Consider the following 19,849-nt stretch of genomic DNA (forward strand, 5'->3'; position numbering starts at 1 on the left):
AGTCGATCCCCGATTTGTGTATTATATCTCTCCGATCGGCTTAGTGCCTGCACGCTCGTTTCGTGGGTTGACTTAGGCATACGGAGTTCATTCCCAGTCTAAGATCAGATCGGATTGAGGGTTGTGGTAGCAAGATCGATAGCACGCAGGGGGGATCGGGTCGATCCCCAGCTTACGCATTCTGCCTCTTCGACCGGCTGAGCACCTACACGCTCATTTTGTGGGTTGGCTTAAGCTTACGGAGTTCATTCCATGTCTAAGCATAGGAGTTCATTCCCAATCTAAGATCGGACCGAACCAAGGATTGCGGTAGTAGGACTAGTAGCAGGATCGACAGCACGTAGGGGGGATCGGGCCGATCCCTGACTTGCGCATTCTACCTCTCCGGTCGGCTGAGTGCCTGCATGCTCGTTTCATGGGTTGGCTTAGTCATACGGAGTTCATTCCATGTTTAAGCTCTAGCTGAACCGAGGGTTGTGGCAGCAGGACCGACAGCGGGATTGACAGCACGCAGAGGGGGACCGGGCTGATCCTCGGCTTATGCATTATGCCTCTCCGACTGGCTGAATGCATGCACGCTCATTTCGAGGGTTAACTTTGGCGTACGGAGTTCATCCCCAATCTAAGATCGGATCGGACTAAGGGATGCGGCAGTAGGATTGATAGCACACAGGGGGGACTGGGCCAATCCCTGGCTTGCGCATTCTGCCTCTCCGACCAGCTGAATGTCCACATGCCCATTTCTTGGGTTGGCTTAGGCATAGGGAGTTCACTCCATGTCTAAGCCCCAACCGGACCGAGGGTTGTGGCAGCGGGACCGGCAGCACACAGAGGGGGATCGGGCCAATCCCTAGCTTACGCATTTTGCCTCTCCAGCCAACTGAGCGCTCGCACGCTCGTTTCATGGGTTGGCTTAGGCATACAAAGTTCATTCCATGTCTAAGCATAAGGAGTTCATTCCAGTATAAGATTTTGAGCCATGGTGCACATACTGGGCTTGGGCAGGTGCAGGTGCCGCATTTTTTCACCTGGGGCAGCATCATCGGAGCATCACCGGAGAGCCTAACCGGTGGCATTGGGGGTTCTGGCAATTGGGGGGGTCGGGGGGTGTGCGCACATGATGTGCGATGGGTGCTGGTACTTGGCCCTTATATTGGCCCCCTATCCCTCATCAAACTTTGAGAACTCACACCCCTTAAAGAGTATTTGAGATTTTATAGGTTTGCTGCCAGTAGCCATTAAAGTGTCTGAAATGGGGACACTTTTTTCAAACGGTCACAAAATCTTCTCCACTTCGAGTTTTTAGCTGAATTTTTTTGTGCATGCCAAAAAAATATACAAGGATCACCTCTCTGAAATTTGGGGGCAAAACTATTTCTAAAAGAATTTAAAAAATCACGAACCGTAAAAAGTTTCAAAAATCATGAAAAATAGAAAACGGGTCATCTTGCCATGAAACTTCATATGAAGCTTATGGGACCATTGTATGAATTTACAAGCCATGAAAATGGCATTGGCACCGCAGAAATATGAAGATGTGCTTGAACCCACCTACCACCCGTTCGATCCCCGGCTTGTGCATCCTGCCTCTCTGATCGGCTGAGCGCCTGCACGCTCATTTCGTGGGTTGACTTAGGCATACGGAGTTCATCCCCAGTCTAAGCATACGAAGTTCATTCCCAGCCTAAGATCGGACCGGAATGAGGGTTGCGACAGCAGGATCGACAGCACGCAGGGGGGATCGGGCCGATCCCTAGCTTACGCATTCTGCCTCTCCAGTCGACTGAGCGCCCGCACGCCCGTTTTGTGGGTTGGCTTAGGCATAGGGAGTTCATTCCATGTCTAAGCCGTAGCCAGACAGAGGGTTGCGGCAACGAGACCGGCAGCACGCAGAAGGGGACCGGGCTGATCCCTGGCTTGCGCATTATGCCTATTTGGCCGGCTCAGCGCCCGCACGCTCATTTTGTGGGTTGACTTAGGCATATGGAGTTCATTCCCAGTCTAAGATCGGATCGGATCGAGGGTTGCGGTAGTAGGATCGACAGCACACAGGGGGGACCGGGCCAGTCACCAGCTTGCACATTTTGGCTCTTCGACCGACTGAGCACCCACACACTCGTTTCGTGGGTTGGCTTAAGCATACGGATTTCATTCCACGTCTAAGCATACGAAGTTCATTCCCAGTCTAAGATCAGACCGGATCGAGGGTTACGGCAGCAGGACCAGTCTTGGGTTGGCTTAGGCATACGGAGTTCATTCCATGTCTAAGCCCCAGTCGTACCATGGGTTGTGGCAGTAGGACCGGCAGTGGGATCGGTAGCACGCAGAGGGGGATCGGGTTGATCCTCGACTTATGCATTATGCCTCTCCAACCGGCCTCTCCATTCGGCTGAGCGCCCGTACGCTCGTTTTGAGGGTTAAATTTGGCATACAGAGTTCATTCCCAGTCTAAGATTGGATCGGACTGAAGGTTGCGACAGTAGGATCGGCAGCATGCAGGGGGGATAGGGCCCATCCCCGGGTTGCACATTTTGCCTCTCCGGTCGGCTAAGCCCCCGCACGCCCGTTTCATGGGTTGGCTTAGGCAGAGGGGGTTCATTCCAAGTCTAAGACCCAGCCGAACCGAGGGTTGCGACAGTAAGATCAGCAGCACGTAGAGGGGGACCAGGTCGATCTCCGACTTGTGCATTATGCCTCCTCGACAGCCTCAGTGCCCGCACGCTCATTTCGTGGGTTGACTTATGCATACGGAGTTCATTCCCAGTCTAAGATCAGACCGGATCGAGGGTTGTGGCAGCAGGATCGACAGCTCATAGGGGGGATTGGGCCGATCCCCGATTTGCGCATTCTGCCTCTCCAGTCAGCTGAGTGCCCGCACGCTCGTTTCGTGGGTTGGCTTAGGCATACGGAGTTTAATCCATGTCTAAGCATACGGAGTTCATTCCCAGTCCAAGATTTTGAGGCACGGTGCACATGCTGGGCTCGAGCATGTGCTGGTGCTGCATTTTTCTTGCCTGGGGCACCATCGTCGGAGCATCGTCGGAGAGCCTAACCGGCGGCATTGAGGATTCCGGTGATTGGGGGGGCCGGGGGGTGTGCACACATGATGTGCGATGGGTGCTGGTACTTGGCCCATATATTGGCCCCCTATCCCTCATCAAACCTCAGGAACTCACACCCCCTTAAACAACATTTGAGATTTTATAGGTTTGCTGCCTGTAGCCATTAAAGTGTTTGAAATGGGGACACTTTTTTCAAACGGTCACAAAATCTTCTCCACTTCGAGTTTTTAGCTGAATTTTTTTGTGCATGCCAAAAAAAATACAAGGATCACTCTACCAAATTTGGGGACAAAACTCTTTCTAAAAAAACTTTCAAAAATCCCGAACCGTAAAAAGTTTCAAAAATCGTGAAAAATAAAATATGGGACGTCTTGCCACGAAACTTCACATGAAGGCTTAGGGGACCATTGTATGAATTTACAAGCCATAAAAATTGCATTGGCATGGCAGAAATATGAAGATGTGCTTGAACCCACCTACCACATGTTTGATCCCCGGCTTGCGGATCCAGCCTCTCTGGTCGGCTGAGCGCCGCACGCTCGTTTCGTGGGTTGAATTAGGCATACGGATTTCATCCCCCTGTCTAAGCATACAGAGTTCATTCGAGGGTTGCGGTAGCAGGATCGATAGCACGCAGGGGGGACCGGGCCGATCCTCGACTTACGCATTCTACCTCTCCGACCGGTTGAGCGCCTGCACGCCCATTCATGGGTTGGCTTAGGCATAGCAAGTTCATTCCATGTCTAAACCCCAGCCGGACCAAGGGTTGTGGCAGCGGGACTGACAGCACGCAGAGGGGGATCGGGCCAATCCCCGGCTTGCGCATTATGCCTCTTTGGCCGACTCAGCGCCCGTACGCGCGTTTCGTGGGTTGACTTATGCGTACGGAGTTCATTCCAATCTAAGATCAGACTGGACCAAGGGTTGCGGTAGCAAGATTGACAGCACGTAGGGGGGACCAGGCCGATCCCTATCTTGTGCATTCTGCCTCTCCGACCGGCAGAGCGCCCGCACGCTCGTTCCGTGGGTTGGCTTAGGCATACGGAGTTTATTCCATGTCTAAGCATACGGAGTTCATTCCTAGTCTAAGATTTTGAGCCTCAGTTCACATGCTGGGCTCGGGCATGTGCTATTGCCGCATTTTTTTCGCCTGGGGCACCATCGTCACCGAAAAGCCTAACCGACGGCATTGGTGGTTCCGATGATTGGGGGGGCCGAGGGGGTGTGTGCACATGATGTGCAATGGGTGCTGGTACTTGGCCCTTATATTGGCCCCCTATCCCTCATCAAACCTCAAGAACTCACACCCCCTTAAAAGGCATTTGAGATTTTATAGGTTTGCTGCCAGTAGCCATTAAAGTGTCTGAAATGGGGACACTTTTTTCAAACGATCACAAAATCTTCTCCACTTTGAGTTTTTAGCTGAATTTTTTTGTGCATGCCAACAAAAATACAAGGATCACCTCTAGCAAATTTGGGGAAAAAACTCTTTCTAAAAAAACTTTAAAAAATACCGAACCGTAAAAAGTTTGAAAAATAGAAAACGGGTCATCTTGCCACGAAACTTCTCATGAAGGCTTAGGGGACCAGTGTATGAATTTACAAGCCATAAAAATGGCATTGGCACGGCAAAAATATGAAGAGGTGCTTGAACTTACCACTCGTTCGATCTCCGGCTTGCGCATCCTGCCTTTCCGTTCGGCTGAGCGCCCGCACGCTCATTTCATGGGCTGACTTAGGCATATGGAGTTCATCCTCCGTCTAAGCATATGGAGTTCATCCCCAGTCTAAGCATATGGAGTTCATTCCCAGTCTAAGATCGGACCAGATCGAGGGTTACGGTAGCAGGATTGGCAGCACGCAAGGGGGACCGAGTAGATCCCCGACTTACGCATTCTGCCTTTCTGGCCAGTTGAGTGCCCACATGCCCATTTCGTAGGTTGGCTTAGGCATAGAGAGTTCATTCCATGTCTAAGCCCCAACCGGATCGAGGGTTGTGGCAGGGGGACCGACAGCACACAGAGGGGGATCGGGTCGATCCCCGGCTTGCGTATTATGCCTCTCCGGTCGGCTTAGTACCCGCACGCTCATTTCGTGGGTTGACTTAGGCATACGGAGTTCATTCCTAGTCTAAGATCGGATCGGACCGAGGGTTTCGACAGTAGGATCGACAGCATGCAGGGGGGACCGGGCCGATCCTCGGCTTGCGCATTCTGCCTCTCCGACCGGCTCAGTGCCCGCATGCTCGTTTCATGGGTTGACATAGGCATACAGAGTTCATTTCCAGTCTAAGATCGGATCGGATCGAGGGTTGCAGTAGTAGGATCGACAGCACACAGGGGGGGACCGAGTCGGTCCTTGACTTACGCATTCTGCCTCTCCGATCGACTGATGGCCCACATGCTCCTTTCGTGGGTTGGCTTAGGCATTCGGAGTTCATTCCATGTCTAAGCATACGGAGTTCATTCCCAGTCTAAGACAGGACCAGAGCGAAGGTTACGGTAGCAAGACCAACAGCAGGATCGACAGCACACAGGGGGGATCAGGCCGATCCTTGGCTTGTGCATTCTACCTCTCTGACCGGTTGAGCACCTGCACGCACCTTTCATGCGTTGGCTTAGGCATACGGAGTTCATTCCATGTCTAAGCCCCAACTGGACCGAGGGTTGTGGCAGCAGGACTGGCAGTAGAATCGACAGCACGCAGAGGGGGACCGAGCTAATCCTCGACTTATGCATTATGCCTTTCCGTCTGGCCTCTCCGACGGACTGAGCACCCGCACGCTCGTTTCGCGGGTTCACTTAGGCATACGGAGTTCATCCCTAGTCTAAGCATATGGAGTTCATTCCCAGTCTATGATCGGACTGGTCTGAGGGTTGCGATAACAGGATTGACAGCACGCAAGGGGGATCAGGATGATCCTCGATTACGTATTCTGCCTCTCCGATCGGCTGAGCACCTACACACCCGTTGCGTGGGTTTGCTTAGGCATAGGGAGTTCATTCCTTGTCTAAGCCCCAGCCAAATCGAGGGTTGTGGCAGCGGGACCGGCAGCACACAGAAGGGGACCGAACCGATCCCTGACTTGCGCATTATGACTCTCCGATCGGCTCAACGCGCGAACGCTCGTTTCGTGGGTTGACTTAGGCATACGGAGTTCATTCCCAGTCTAAGATCGGACCAAACCGAGGGTTGCAGCAGCCAGATCGATAACACGTAGGAGGCATCGAGCCGATCCTCGACTTGTGCATTCTACCTCTCCGGCTCGTTGAGCACCCACACGCTCGTTCCACGGGTTGGCTTAGGCATACGGAGTTCATTCCATGTCTAAGCATACAGAGTTCATTCCCAGTATAAGAGTTTGAGGCACGGTGCACATGCTGGGCTCGAGCATGTGCTGGTACCGCATGCTTGTTTCGTGGGTTGGCTTAGGCATAGGGAGTTCATTCCATGTCTAAGCCCCAGTCAGATAGAGGGTTGTGGCAGCGGGACCGGTAGCATGCAGAGGGGGATCAAGCCGATCCTTGGCTTGCACATTATGCCTCTCCGGCCGACTCAGCGCCCGCACACTCGTTTCGTGGGTTGACTTAGGCATACGGAGTTCATTCCTAGTCTCAGATCGGACTGGACTGAGGGTTGTGGTAGCAGGATCGATAGCATGCAGAAGGGGACCAGGTCGGTCCTCGGCTTGTGCATTCTGCCTCTCCAACCAGCTGAGTGCCCGTACGGTCATTTCGTGGGTTGGCTTAGGCATACGGAGTTCATTCCATGTCTAAGCATACGGAGTTCATTCCCAGTCTAAGATCGGGTCGGATCGAGGGTTGCGACAGCACGATCGATAGCATACAAAGGGGATCGGGCCGATCCCCGGCTTGCGCATTCTGCCTCTCGGATCGACTGAGCGCCCGCACGCTCGTTTCATGGGTTCGCTTAGGCATATGAAGTTCATTCCATGTCTAAGCCCCAGCCGGACCGAGGGTTGTGGCAGTAGGACCGACAGCGGGATTGGTAGCACATAGAGGGGGATCGGGCTGATCCTCGGCTTGCGTATTATGCCTCTTCGATCGACCTTTTGGCCAGCTGAGCGCCCGCACGCTCATTTCATGGGTTGACTTAGGAATATCGAGTTCATCCCTAGTCTAAGCATACGTAGTTCATTCCCAGTCTAAGATCAGATCAGACCGAGTGTTGCGGCAGCGCGCAAGGGGGATCGGGTCGATCCCTGACTTGTGCATTCTGCCTATCCGGTCGACTGAGCACCCGCACGCCTGTTTCATGGGTTGGCTTAGGCATATGGAGTTCATTCCATGTTTAAGCCCCAGTCGGACCGAGGGTTGTGGCAGCGAGATCTGTAGCACGCAAAGGGGGATCAGGCTGATCCCTGGCTTACGATTATGCCTCTCCGATCGGTTCAGTGCCCGAAAGCCCATTTCGTGGGTTGACTTAGGCATACAGAATTCATTGCCAGTCTAAGATCAGACTGGATCGAGGGTTGCAGCAGTAAGATATTTAGGATGCAGGGGGGATCGGGTCGGTCCCCAGCTTGCGCATTCTGCCTCTCTGGCCAGCTGAGCACCCGCACGCTCGTTTCGTGGGTTGGCTTAGGCATACGGAGTACATTCCATGTCTAAGTGTACGAAGTTCATTCCCAGTCTAAGATCAGACCGGACTGAGGGTTGCAGCAGCAGGATCGACAGCACGCAGGGGGGGACCGAGCCAATCACCGGCTTATGCATTCTGCCTCTCTGGCCAGTTGAGCACCCGCACGCTCATTTCGTGGGTTGACTTACGCATACGAAGTTTATCCCCAGTCTAAGCATGCGGAGTGCATTCCCAGTCTAAGATCGAATCGGACCGAGGGTTGCGGCAACAGGATCGGTAGCATGCAGGGGGACAGGGCTGATCCTCGGCTTATGCATTCTGCCTCTCCGACCGACTGAGCGCCCGCACGCCCGTTTTATGGGTTGGCTTAGGCATACGGAGTTCATTCCTTGTCTAAGCATACGGAGTTCATTCCCAGTCTAAGATTAGACCGGACCGAGGGTTACGGTAGCAGGATCGATAGCATGCAGGGGGGATTGGGCCGATTCCTGTCTTGCGCATTCTACCTCTCTGGCCGGTTGATCGCCCGCACACCCGTTTCGTTGGTTGGCTTAGGCATAGGGAGTTCATTCCATGTCTAAGCCCAAGTCAGATCGAGGGTTGTGACAGCGGGATTGGCAGCACGTAGAGGGGGACCAGGCCGATCCCAAGCTTGCGCATTATGCCTCTCCGACCGGCTCAACGCCCGAAAGCTTGTTTCATGGGTTGACCTAGGCATACGGAGTTCATTCCTAATCTAAGATCAGACCGGACTGAGGGTTGCAACAGCAAGATCGATAGCACGCAGGGGGGGATCAAGATAGTCCTTGGCTTGCGCATTCTGCCTCTCCGGCTGGTTGAGGGCCCGCACGCTTGTTTTATGGGTTGGCCTAGGCATACGGAGTTCATTCCATGTCTAAGCGTACGGAGTTCATTCCATGTCTAAGCATACAAAGTTCATTCCCAGTCTAAGATCAGACCGGATCGGGGGTTATGACAGCAGGACCAGCAGCAGGATCAGCAGCACGCAAGAGGGACCGAGCCGATCCTTGACTTGCGCATTCTGCCTCTCCAACCGGCATCTCCGATCGGTTGAGCACCCGCACGCTCCTTTCATGGGTTGACATAGGCATACGGAGTTCTTCCCTAGTCTAAGCATACGGAGTTCTTTTCTAGTCTAAGATCGAGCCAGACCAAGGGTTTCGACACTAGGATCGATAGCACATAGGGGGAACCCGGCCGATCCCTGGCTTACGCATTCTGCCTCTCTAGCCTGCTGAGTGCCCGTACGCTCGTTTCATGGGTTGGCTTAGGCGTAGGGAGTTCATTCCATGTCTAGGCTCCAGTCGGACCGAGGGTTGTGGCAGCGAGACCGGCAGCATGCAGAGGGGGACCGGGTAGTTCCCCGACTTGCACATTCTGCCTCTTTAGACGGCTGACCGCCCGCACACTCGTTTCGTGGGTTGGCTTAGGCATATGAATTTCATTTCATGTCTAAGCATACGGAGTTCATTCCTAGTCTAAGAGTTTGAGCCGCGGTGCACATGCTGGGCTCAGGCATTTTTTTTGCCCGGGGCACCATCGTCGAAGCATCGTCAGAGAGCCTAACCGACGGCATTGGGGGTTCCGGTGATTGAGGGGGCCAGAAGGTGTACGCACATGATGTAGGATGGGTGCTGGTACTTGGCCCTTATATTAGCCCCCTATCCCTCATCAAACCTCAAGAACTCACACCCCCTTAAAGAGCATTTGAGATTTTATAGGTTTGCTACCAGTAGCCGTTAAAGTGTCTAAAATGGGGACATTTTTTTCAAACGGTCACAAAATCTTCTCCACTTTGAGTTTTTGGCTGAATTTTTTGTGCATGCCAACAAAAATACAAGGATCACCTCAAATAAATTTGGGGACAAAACTCTTTCGAAAAGAATTTTAAAAAATCCTGAACCGCAAAATGGGTCGTCTTGCCATGAAACTTCACATGAAGGTGTAAGGGACCATTTTATGAATTTACAAGCCATAAAAATGGCATTGGCATGGTAGAAATATGAATATGTGCTTGAGCCCACCTACCAGCCGTTCGATCCTTGGCATGCGCATCCAGCCTCCCTGGTCTAAGCATACGAAGTTCATTCCCAGTCTAAGATCAGACCAGACTGAGGGTTATGGCAGCAGGACCAGCAGCAGGATCGACAGCATGCAAGGGGTGATCGGGGCGATCCCCAGCTTGCGCATTCTACCTCTTCGGCCGTCTGAGCACCCGCACGCCCGTTTCATGGGTTGGCTTAGGCATAAGGAGTTCATTCCATGTCTAAGCCCCAACCGGATCGAGGGTTGTGGTAGTGGGACTGACAGCACGCAGAAGGGGATCGAGCTGATCCCCAGCTTGCGCATTATGCCTCTTCGGTCGGCTTAGTGCTCGCACACTCATTTCATGGGTTGACTTAGGCATACGGAGTTCATTCCCAGTCTAAGATCAGATCGAACCGAAGGTTGCGGTAGTAGGACTAGCAGCAGGATTGACAACACGCAAGAGGGATCAGGCTGATCCCCGGCTTGCGCATTCTGCCTCTCCGACCAGCTGAGCGCCCGCACACTCATTTTGTGGGTTGGCTTAGGCATACGAAGTTCATTTCATGTCTAAGCCCTAGTCGGACCGAGGGTTGTGGTAGTAGGACCGGAAGCGAGATCGACAGCACGTAAAAAAGGATCGGGCTGATCCCCGACTTACGCATTATGCCTCTTCGGCTGGCTGAGCGCCCGCATGCTCATTTCGTGGGTTGACATAGGCATACGGAGTTCATCCCCAGTCAAAGCATATGGAGTTCATTCCCAGTCTAAGATCAGACCAGACCGAGGGTTACGACAGCAGGATCGATAGCACACAGGAGGGATCGAGCCAGTCCCTGGCTTGTGCATTCTGCCTCTCCGACCGGCTGAACGCCCGCATGTCTAAGCCCTAGCCGGACCGAGGGTTGTGACAATAAGACCGACAGCACGTAAAGGGGGATTGAGCTGATCCCCGACATGTGCATTATGCCTCTCTGATCGGCTCAGCGCCCGAACGCTCATTTCGTGGGTTGACTTAGGCATACAGAGTTCATTCTTAGTCTAAAATCAGATCGGACCGAGGGTTGCGACAACAGGATCGACAGCATGCAGGGAGGACCGGGCCTGTTTTCGATCGGCTGAATGCCCGTACAATCGTTTCGTGGGTTGGCTTAGGCATACAGAGTTCATTCCATGTCTAAGCATACAGAGTTCATTCCCAGGCTAAGATCGGATCGGACCGAGGGTTGTAGCAAAAAGACCAGCAGCAAGATCGGTAGCACGCAGAGGGGATCGGTCCGATCCTCAGCTTGCACATTCTGCCTCTCCGGTCGGCCTCTCTAGCCGGCTGAGTGCCCGCACGCTCGTTTCGTGAGTTAACTTAGGCATATGGAGTTCATCCCCAGTCTAAGCATACAGAGTTCATTCCCAGTCTAAGATCGAACCAAACCAAGGGTTGCGGTAGCAAGATCAGTAGCACACAGGGGGACCGAGTCGATCCTCGGCTTGCTCATTCTGCCTCTCCAACTGGCTGAGCGCCCGCACGGCCGTTTCGTGGGTTGGCTTAGGCATAGGGAGTTCACTCCATGTCTAAGCCCCAATCAGATTGAGGGTTGTGGCAGCAGGACCGACAGCACACAGAGGGGGACTGGGTCGATCCCCGGCTTGCGTATTCTGCCTCTCCGATCGATTGAGCGCCCGTACGCTCGTTTCATGGGTTGGCTTAGGCATACGGAGTTCATTCCATGTCTAAGCATACTGAATTCATTCCCAGTCTAGGAGTTTGAGCCACGATGCACATGTTGGGCTCAGGCATGTGCTGGTGCCGCATTTTTTTCACTCGGGGCACCATCGTCGGAGCATCGTCAAAGCATCGTCGGAGAGCCTAACCGACGGCATTGGGGGTTCCGATGACTGGGAGGGCCAGGGGGTGTGCGCACATGATGTGTGATGGGAGCTGGTACTTGGCCCTTATATTGGCCCCCTATCCCTCATCAAACCTCGAGAACTCACACCCCCTTAAAGAACATTTGAGATTTTATAGGTTTGCTGCCAGTAACCATTAAAATGTCTGAAATGGGGACACTTTTTTCAAATGGTCACAAAATCGTCTCCACTTCGAGTTTTTAGCTGAATTTTTTTGTGCATGCCAACAAAAATACAAGGATCACCTCTACCAAATTTGGGGACAAAACTCTTTCTAAAAAATTTAAAAAAATCTGGAACTGCAAAAAGTTTCAAAAATCATGAAAAATAGAAAACGGGTCATCTTGCGACGAAACTTCACACGAAGCCGTAGGGGACCATTGTATGAATTTACAAGCCATAAAAATGCCATTGGCATGGCAGAAATATGAAGTTGTGCTTGAACCCACCTACCACCCGTTCGATCCCAGGCTTGCGCATCCTGCCTCTCTGGTCAGCTGAGTGTCCGACCGTTCGTTTCATTGGTTGACTTAGGCATACGGAGTTCATCGCCAGTCTAAGCAAATGGAGTTCATTCCCAATCTAAGATCAGACCAGACCGAGGGTTGCGGCAGCAGGATTAGTGGCACGCAGGGGGGATCGGGTCGATCCCTAGCTTGCGCATTCTGCCTCTCCGACCGACTGAGCGCCCGCACACCCGTTTCGTGTGTTGGCTTAGGCATAGGGAGTTCATTCCATGTCCAAGCCCTAGCTGGACCGACGGTTGTGGCAGCAGGACCAGTAGCACGCGGAGAGGGACCGGGCCGATCCCTGGCTTGCGCATTATGCCTTTTCGATCGGCTTAGTGCCCGAACGCTTGTTTCATGGGTTGACTTAGGCATACGGAGTTCATTCCCAGTCTAAGATCGGACCGGATCGAGGGTTGCGGCAGCAGGATCGACAGCATGCGGGGGGGATCGAGTCGATCCCCGGCTTGCACATTCTGCCTTTCCGATCGGTTGAGCACCTGTACGCTTGTTTCATGGGTTGGCTTAGGCTTACGGAGTTCATTCCATGTCTAAGCCCCAACCGGACTGAGGGTTATGGCAGCAAGATCGGTAGCACGTAGAGGGGGATCGGGTCGATCCCTGACTTGCGCATTAAGCCTCTCTGATCGGCTCAGTGCCCACATGCTCGTTTCGTGGGTTGACTTAGGCATACGAAATTCGTTCCCAGTCTAAGATCAGATCGGACCAAGGGTTGCGACAGCAGGATTGGTAGCACGTAGAGGGGACCAGGTCGATCCTTGGCTTGCATATTCTACCTCTCCAGCCGGCTGAGCGCCCACAAGCTTGTTTTGTGGGTTGGCTTAGGCATAGGGAGTTCATTCCATGTCTAAGCCCCAGTCGGACTGAGGGTTGTGGCAGTGGGACTGGCAGCACGCAAGGGGGGACCAGGCCGATCCCTGGCTTGCGCATTTTGCCTCTCCGACCGGCTAAGTGCCCGAACGCTTGTTTCGTGGGTTAACTTAGGCATATGGAATTCATTCCCAGTCTAAGATCAGATTGGACCGAGGGTTGCGGCAATAGGATCAACAGCACGTAGGGGGGATCGGGTTGGTCCCCGACTTACACATTCTGCCTCTCCGGTCGGCTGAGTGCCCGTACGTTCGTTTCGTGGGTTGGCTTAGGCATACGGAGTTCATTCCATGTTGAAGCATACGGAGTTCATTCCCAGTCTAAGAGTTTGAGCCATGGTGCACATGCTGGGCTCGGGCATGTGCTGGTGTTGCATTTTTTTTACCCGAGGCACCATTGCCGGAGCATCGTTGGAGAGCTTAACTGACGGCATTAGGGGTTCTGGCGATTAGGGGGGTCGGGGGGTGTGCATACATGATGTGCGATGGGTGCTGGTACTTGGTCCTATATTGGCCCCCTATCCCTCATCAAACCTCAAGAACTCACACCCCCTTAAAGAGCATTTGAGATTTTATAAGTTTGCTGCCAGTAGCCATTAAAGTGTCTGAAAAAGGGACACTTTTTTCAAACAGTCACAAAATCTTGTCCACTTTGAGTTTTTAGCTGAATTTTTTTGTGCATGCCAACAAAAATACGAGGATCACCTCTACCAAATTTACGGACAAAACTCTTTCTAAAAGAATTTTAAAAAATCCCAAACCGTAAAAAGTTTCAAAAATAATGAAAAATAAAAAAAGGGTCGTCTTGCCACGAAACTTCACATAAAGCCTTAAGGGACCATTGTATGAATTTACAAGCCATAAAAATGGCATTGGCATCACAGAAATATAAAGATGTGCTTGAACCCACCTACCACCCGTTCGATGCCTGACTTGCGCATCTTGCCTCTCTGGTCGGCTGAGTTCATCCCCAGCCTAAGCATACGAAATTCATTCCCAGTCTAACATTAGACCGGATCGAGGGTTGCAGCAGCAGGAGTGGCAGCACACAGGGGGGACCAGGTCGATCCTCGGCTTGCACATTCTACCTCTTCGGCCGACTGAGCACCCGCACGCCCGTTTCATGGGTTGGCTTGGGCATAGGGAGTTCATTCCATGTCTAAGCCCCAGCCGAACCGAGGGTTGTGGTAGCGGGACCAGCAGCATGCAGAGGGGGATCGAGCCGATCCCCAGCTTGCGCATTATGCCTCTTCGATTGGCTCAACGCCAGCACGCTCGTTTCGTGGGTTGACTTAGGCATACGGAGTTCATTCCCAGTCTAAGATCAGACCGGATTGAGGGTTGCATTAGCAGGATCAACAGCACGCAGGAGGGATCGGGTTGATCCCCGGCTTGCACATTCTGCCTCTTCGGTCGGCTGAGCGCCCACACACTTGTTTCATGGGTAGGCTGAGGCATACGGAGTTCATTCCTTGTCTAAGCATACAGAGTTCATTCCCAGTCTAAGATCAAATCGGACTGAGGGTTGTGGCAACAGGACTAGCAGCAAGATTGACAGCACGTAGGGGGGACCAAGTCGATCCCCAGCTTACGCATTCTGCCTCTCCAGCTGACTGAGCCCTCGCACGCTCGTTTCATGGGTTGGCTTAGGCATACGGAGTTCATTCCCTGTCTAAGCCCCAGCTGGACTGAGGGTTATGGTAGCAGGCCCGGTAGCAGGATCGGTAGCACGCAGAGGGGGACCGGGCTGATCCCTGGCTTACGCATTATGCCTCTTTGGCCGACTGAGCACCCGCACGCTCGTTTCATGGGTTGACTTAGGCATACAGAGTTCATCCCCAGCCTAAGCATACGGAGTTCATTCCCAGTCTAAGATTCGATCAGACTGAGAGTTGCGGCAGTAGGATCGACAGCACGTAAGGGGCATCGGGTCGATCCCCGACTTATAAATTTTGCCTCTCCGATTGACTGAGCACCTGTACGTCCATTTCATGGGGGATCGGGTCGATCTCCAACTTGCGCATTATGCCTCTCTGACCGGCTCGACGCCCGAACGCTCGTTTCATGGGTTGACTTAGGCATACCTAGTTCGTTCCCAGTCTAAGATCAGACCGGATCGAGGGCTACAGCAGTAGGACCAGGAGCAGGATCGACAGCACGTAAGAAAGGATCGGGTCGATCCTCGGCTTACGCATTCTACCTCTTCGATCGACCTTTTCGACCGGTTGAGCACCCGCACGCTCGTTTCATCGGTTGACTTAGGCATACGGAGTTCATCCCCAGTCTAAGCATATGGAGTTCATTCCCAGTCTAAGATCGAACTGGATCGAGGGTAGCGGCAGCAGGATCAACAGCACGCAGGGGGACCGAGCTGATCCTCGGTTGGCACATTCTGCCTCTCTGGTCGACTGAGTGCCCGCATGCCCGTTTCATGGGTTGGCTTAGGCATAGGGAGTTCATTCCATGTGTAAGCCCCAGCTGGACAGAAGGTTGTGGCAGCGGGACTGACAGCACGCAGAGGGGGATCGGGCCAATCCCCGACTTGCGCATTATGCCTCTCCGGCCGACTCAGTGCCCGTACGCTCATTTCATGGGTTGACTTAGGCATACGAAGTTCATTCCTAGTCTAAGATTGGACCGGACCGAGGTTGTGTTAGTAGGATCAACAGCACGTAGGGAGGATGGGGTCGGTCCCCGGCTTGTGCATTTTGCCTCTTCGGTCGGTTGAGTGCCCGCACGCTCGTTTTGTGGGTTGGCTTCGGCATACGAAGTTCATTCCATGTCTAAGCATACAGAGTTCATTCCCATCTAAGATCGGACGGGACCAAGGGTTGCGGCAGCAAGAACAACAGCAAGATCGACAGCACACAGAGGGGGATCAGGCCGATCCTCGGCTTGCGCATTCTGCCTCTCTGGTCAGCTGAGCGCCCGCACGTTCCTTTCATGGGTTGGCTTAGGCATACGGAGTTCATTCCATGTCTAAGCCCTAGTCGGACCGAGGGTTGTGGTAGTAGGACCGATAGCAGGATCGGCAGCACACAGAGGGGGATCGAGCTGATCCTCAGCTTGCGCATTATGCCTCTCCGATCGGCCTCTCCGATCGGTTGAGCGCTCGCACGCTCATTTCGTGGGTTGACTTAGGCATAAGGAGTTCATCCTCAGTCTAAGCATACGGAGTTCATCCCCAGTCTAAGATCGGATCAGACCGAGGGTTCCGATAGTAGGATCGACAGCACGTAGGGGGACCAAGTCGATCCCTGGCTTATGCATTCTGCCTCTCTAATCGGCTGAGCGCCCGCACGCCCGTTTCGTGGGTTGGCTTAGGCTTAGGGAGTTCATTCCATGTCTAAGCCCCAGTCAGATCGAAGGTTGTGGTAGCGGGACCGACAGCACGTAGAGGGGGATCGAGTCGATCCCCAACTTATGCATTATGCCTCTCCAGCCGGTTCAACGCCCGAATGCTCGTTTCATGGGTTGACTTAGCCATACGGAGTTCATTCCCAGTCTAAGCTCAGACCGAAATGAGGTTTGCGGTAGTAGGATCGACAGCACGTAGGGGGGACCCAGCTGGTCCCCGGCTTACGCATTCTGCCTCTCCGACTGGCTAAGCGCCCGCATGCTCATTTCGTGGGTTGGCTTAGGCGTACAGAGTTTATTCCATGTCTAAGCATACGGAGTTCATTCCCAGTCTAAGATCAGACCGGACTGAGGGTTACGGTAGCAAGACCAGCAGCAAAATCAGTAGCACATAGGGGGGGACTGGGCTGATCCCTGGCTTGTGCATTCTGCCTCTCCGGACGGCCTCTCCGGCCGGTTAAGTGTCCATACGCTTGTTTCGTGGGTTGACTTAGGCATACGAAGTTCATCTCCAGTCTAAGCATACGGAGTTCATTCCCAGTCTAAGATCGAACCAGACCGAGGGTTGCAGCAGCAGGATCAACAACACACAGACAGGATCGAGCCGATCCTCGGCTTGCGCATTCTGCCTCTCCAATCGGTTGAGCGCCACCACGCCCGTTTCGTGGGTTGGCTTAGGCATAGGGAGTTCATTCCATGTCTAACCCCAGCCAGATCGAGGGCTGTGGCAGTGGGATCAACAGCATGCAAAGAGGGATCGACATGATCCTCGGCTAGCACATTTTGCCTCTCCGGCTGACTGAGCGCTCGTACGCTCGTTTCGTGGGTTGGCTTAGCGATACAGAGTTTATTCAATGTCTAAGCATACAAAGTTCATTCCTAGTCTAAGAGTTAGAGCCACGATGCACATGCTGGGCTCAGGCATGTGCTGGTGCCATATTTTTTTGCTCGGGGCACAATCGCCAGAGCATCGCCGGAGCATCACCGGAGAGCCTAACCGACGACATTGGGGGTTCCGACGATTGGGGGGCCGGGGGGTGTGCGCACATGATGTGCGATGTGTGCTATTACTTGGCCCTTATATTGGCCCCCTATCCCTCACCAAACCTCGAGAACTCACACCCCCTTAAAGAGCATTTGAGATTTTATAGGTTTGCTGCCAGTAGCCATCAAACTGTCTGAAATGGGGACATATTTTTCAAACGGTCACAAAATCTTCTCCACTTTGAGTTTTTAGCTGAATGTTTTTGTACGTGCCAACAAAAATACAGGGATCACCTCTACCAAATTTGGGGGCAAAACTCTTCCCAAAAAAATTTTAAAAAATCCCGAACCAAAAAAAGTTTCAAAAATCATGAAAAATAGAAAACGGGTCATCTTCCCACGAAACTTCACATGAAGGCGTAGGGGACCATTGTATGAATTTACAAGCCATAAAAATGGCATTGGCATGGCAGAAATATGAAGATGTGCTTGAACCCACCTACCACCCGTTCGATCCCCAACTTGCGCATCCTGCCTCTCTGGTCGGCTGAGCGTCCGCACGCTCGTTTCATGGGTTGACTTTGGCATACGGAGTTCATCACCAGTCTAAGCATATAGAGTTCATTCCCAGTTTAGGATCGAACTAGACCGAGGGTTGCGACAGCAAGATCGATAGCTCGCAGGGGGGACTGGGCCGATCCCCGGCTTGCGTATTCTGCCTCTCCGATCAGTTGAGTGCCCGCACACCCATTTCGTGGGTTGGCTTAGGCATAGGTAGTTCATTCCATCTCTAAGCCCCAGCCGGACCAAGGGTGGTGGCAATGGGATCGACATCACGCAGAGGGGGACCGGGCCGATCCCCGACTTGCGCATTATGCCTCTCCGATCGGCTCAGCGCCCGCACGCTCGTTTCGTCGGTTCACTTAGGTATATAGAGTTCATTCCCAGTCTAAAATCAGATCAGACTGAGGGTTGCGATAGCAGGATTGACAGTATGCAGGAGGGACCGGGTCGATCCCCGGCTTGCGCATTCTGTCTTTTCGGTTGGCTGAGCACCCGCACGCCTATTTTATGGGTTGGCTTAGGCATACAGAGTTCATTCCATGTCTAAGCCCTAGCCGGACTGAGGGTTGTGGCAGTGGGACCGGCAGCACGCAGAGGGGGATGGGGCCGATCCTCGGCTTGCGCATTCTACCTCTCCACTCGGCTGAGTGCCCGCATGCTCATTTCGTGGGTTGACTTAGGCATATGGCGTTCATCCCCAGTCTAAGCATATGGAGTTCATTCCCAGTCTAAGATCGTACCAGACTGAGGGTTGCGGCAGTAGGATCGACAGCGCACAGGGGGGACTGGGTCGATCCCCGGCTTGTGCATTCTGCCTCTCCAGACGATTGAGCGCCCGTACGCCCGTTTCGTGGGTTGGCTTAGGCATAGGGAGTTCATTCCATGTCTAAGCCCCAGCTGAACCCAGGGTTGTGGCAGCGGGACCGGCAGCACGCAGAGGGGGACCGAACCGATCCCCGGCTTGTGCATTATGCCTCTTCGACCGGCTCAGTGCCCGAACGCTCGTTTCATAGGTTGACTTAGACATACGGAGCTAATTCCCATACTAGGATCGGACCGGACCGAGGGTTGTGGTAGTAAGATCGGCAGCACGTGGGGGGGACCAGGTCGGTCCCCGGCTTGCGCATTCTACCTCTCTGGTTAGCTGAGCGCCCGCACGCTCATTTCATGGGTTGGCTTAGGCATACGGAGTTCATTCCATGTCTAAGCATATGGAGTTCATTCCTAGTCTAAGATTGGACCAGACCAAGGGGTGCGACAGCAAGACCAACAGCAGGATCGGTAGCACGCAGGGGGAATCGGGTCGATCCCCGACTTACGCATTTTACCTCTCTGGTCGACCTCTCCGGTCAGTTGAGTGCCCTCGCGCTCGTTTCGTGGGTTGACTTAGGCATACAGAGTTCATCCCAGGTCTAAGAATACGGAGTTCATTCTCAGTCTAAGATTGAACCGGATCGAGGGTTGCGACAGCAGAATCAGCAGCACACAAGGGGGACAGGGCTGATCCGCGGCTTGCGCATTCTGCCTCTTTGGTCGGTTGAGCACCCGCTTGCCCGTTTCATGGGTTGTCTTAGGCATAGGGAGTTCATTCCATGTCTAAACCCCAGCCGGACTGAGGGTTGTGGTAGTGGGATGGGCAGCACATAGAGGGGGACCAAGTCGATGCCTGACTTGCGCATTCTGCCTCTCCGGTCGGCTGAGCGCCCGCACACTCGTTTCATGGGTTGGCTTAGGCATGCGGAGTTCATTCCATGTCTAAGCATACGGAGTTCATTCCCACTCTAAGACTTTGAGTCACGACACACATGTTGGGCTCGGGCATGTGCTGGTGTCGCATTTTTTTCGCCCGGGGCACTATCGTCGGAGCATCACCTGAGAGCCTAACCGGCGGCATTGGGGGTTTCGGCGATTCGGGGGGCCGAGGGGTGTGCGC

The sequence above is a fragment of the Durio zibethinus genome, chromosome 8 (genome assembly GCF_047325235.1).
Source record: "Durio zibethinus cultivar Kanyao isolate XHJ-2024 chromosome 8, ASM4732523v1, whole genome shotgun sequence".
Classification (NCBI taxonomy): domain Eukaryota; kingdom Viridiplantae; phylum Streptophyta; class Magnoliopsida; order Malvales; family Malvaceae; genus Durio; species Durio zibethinus.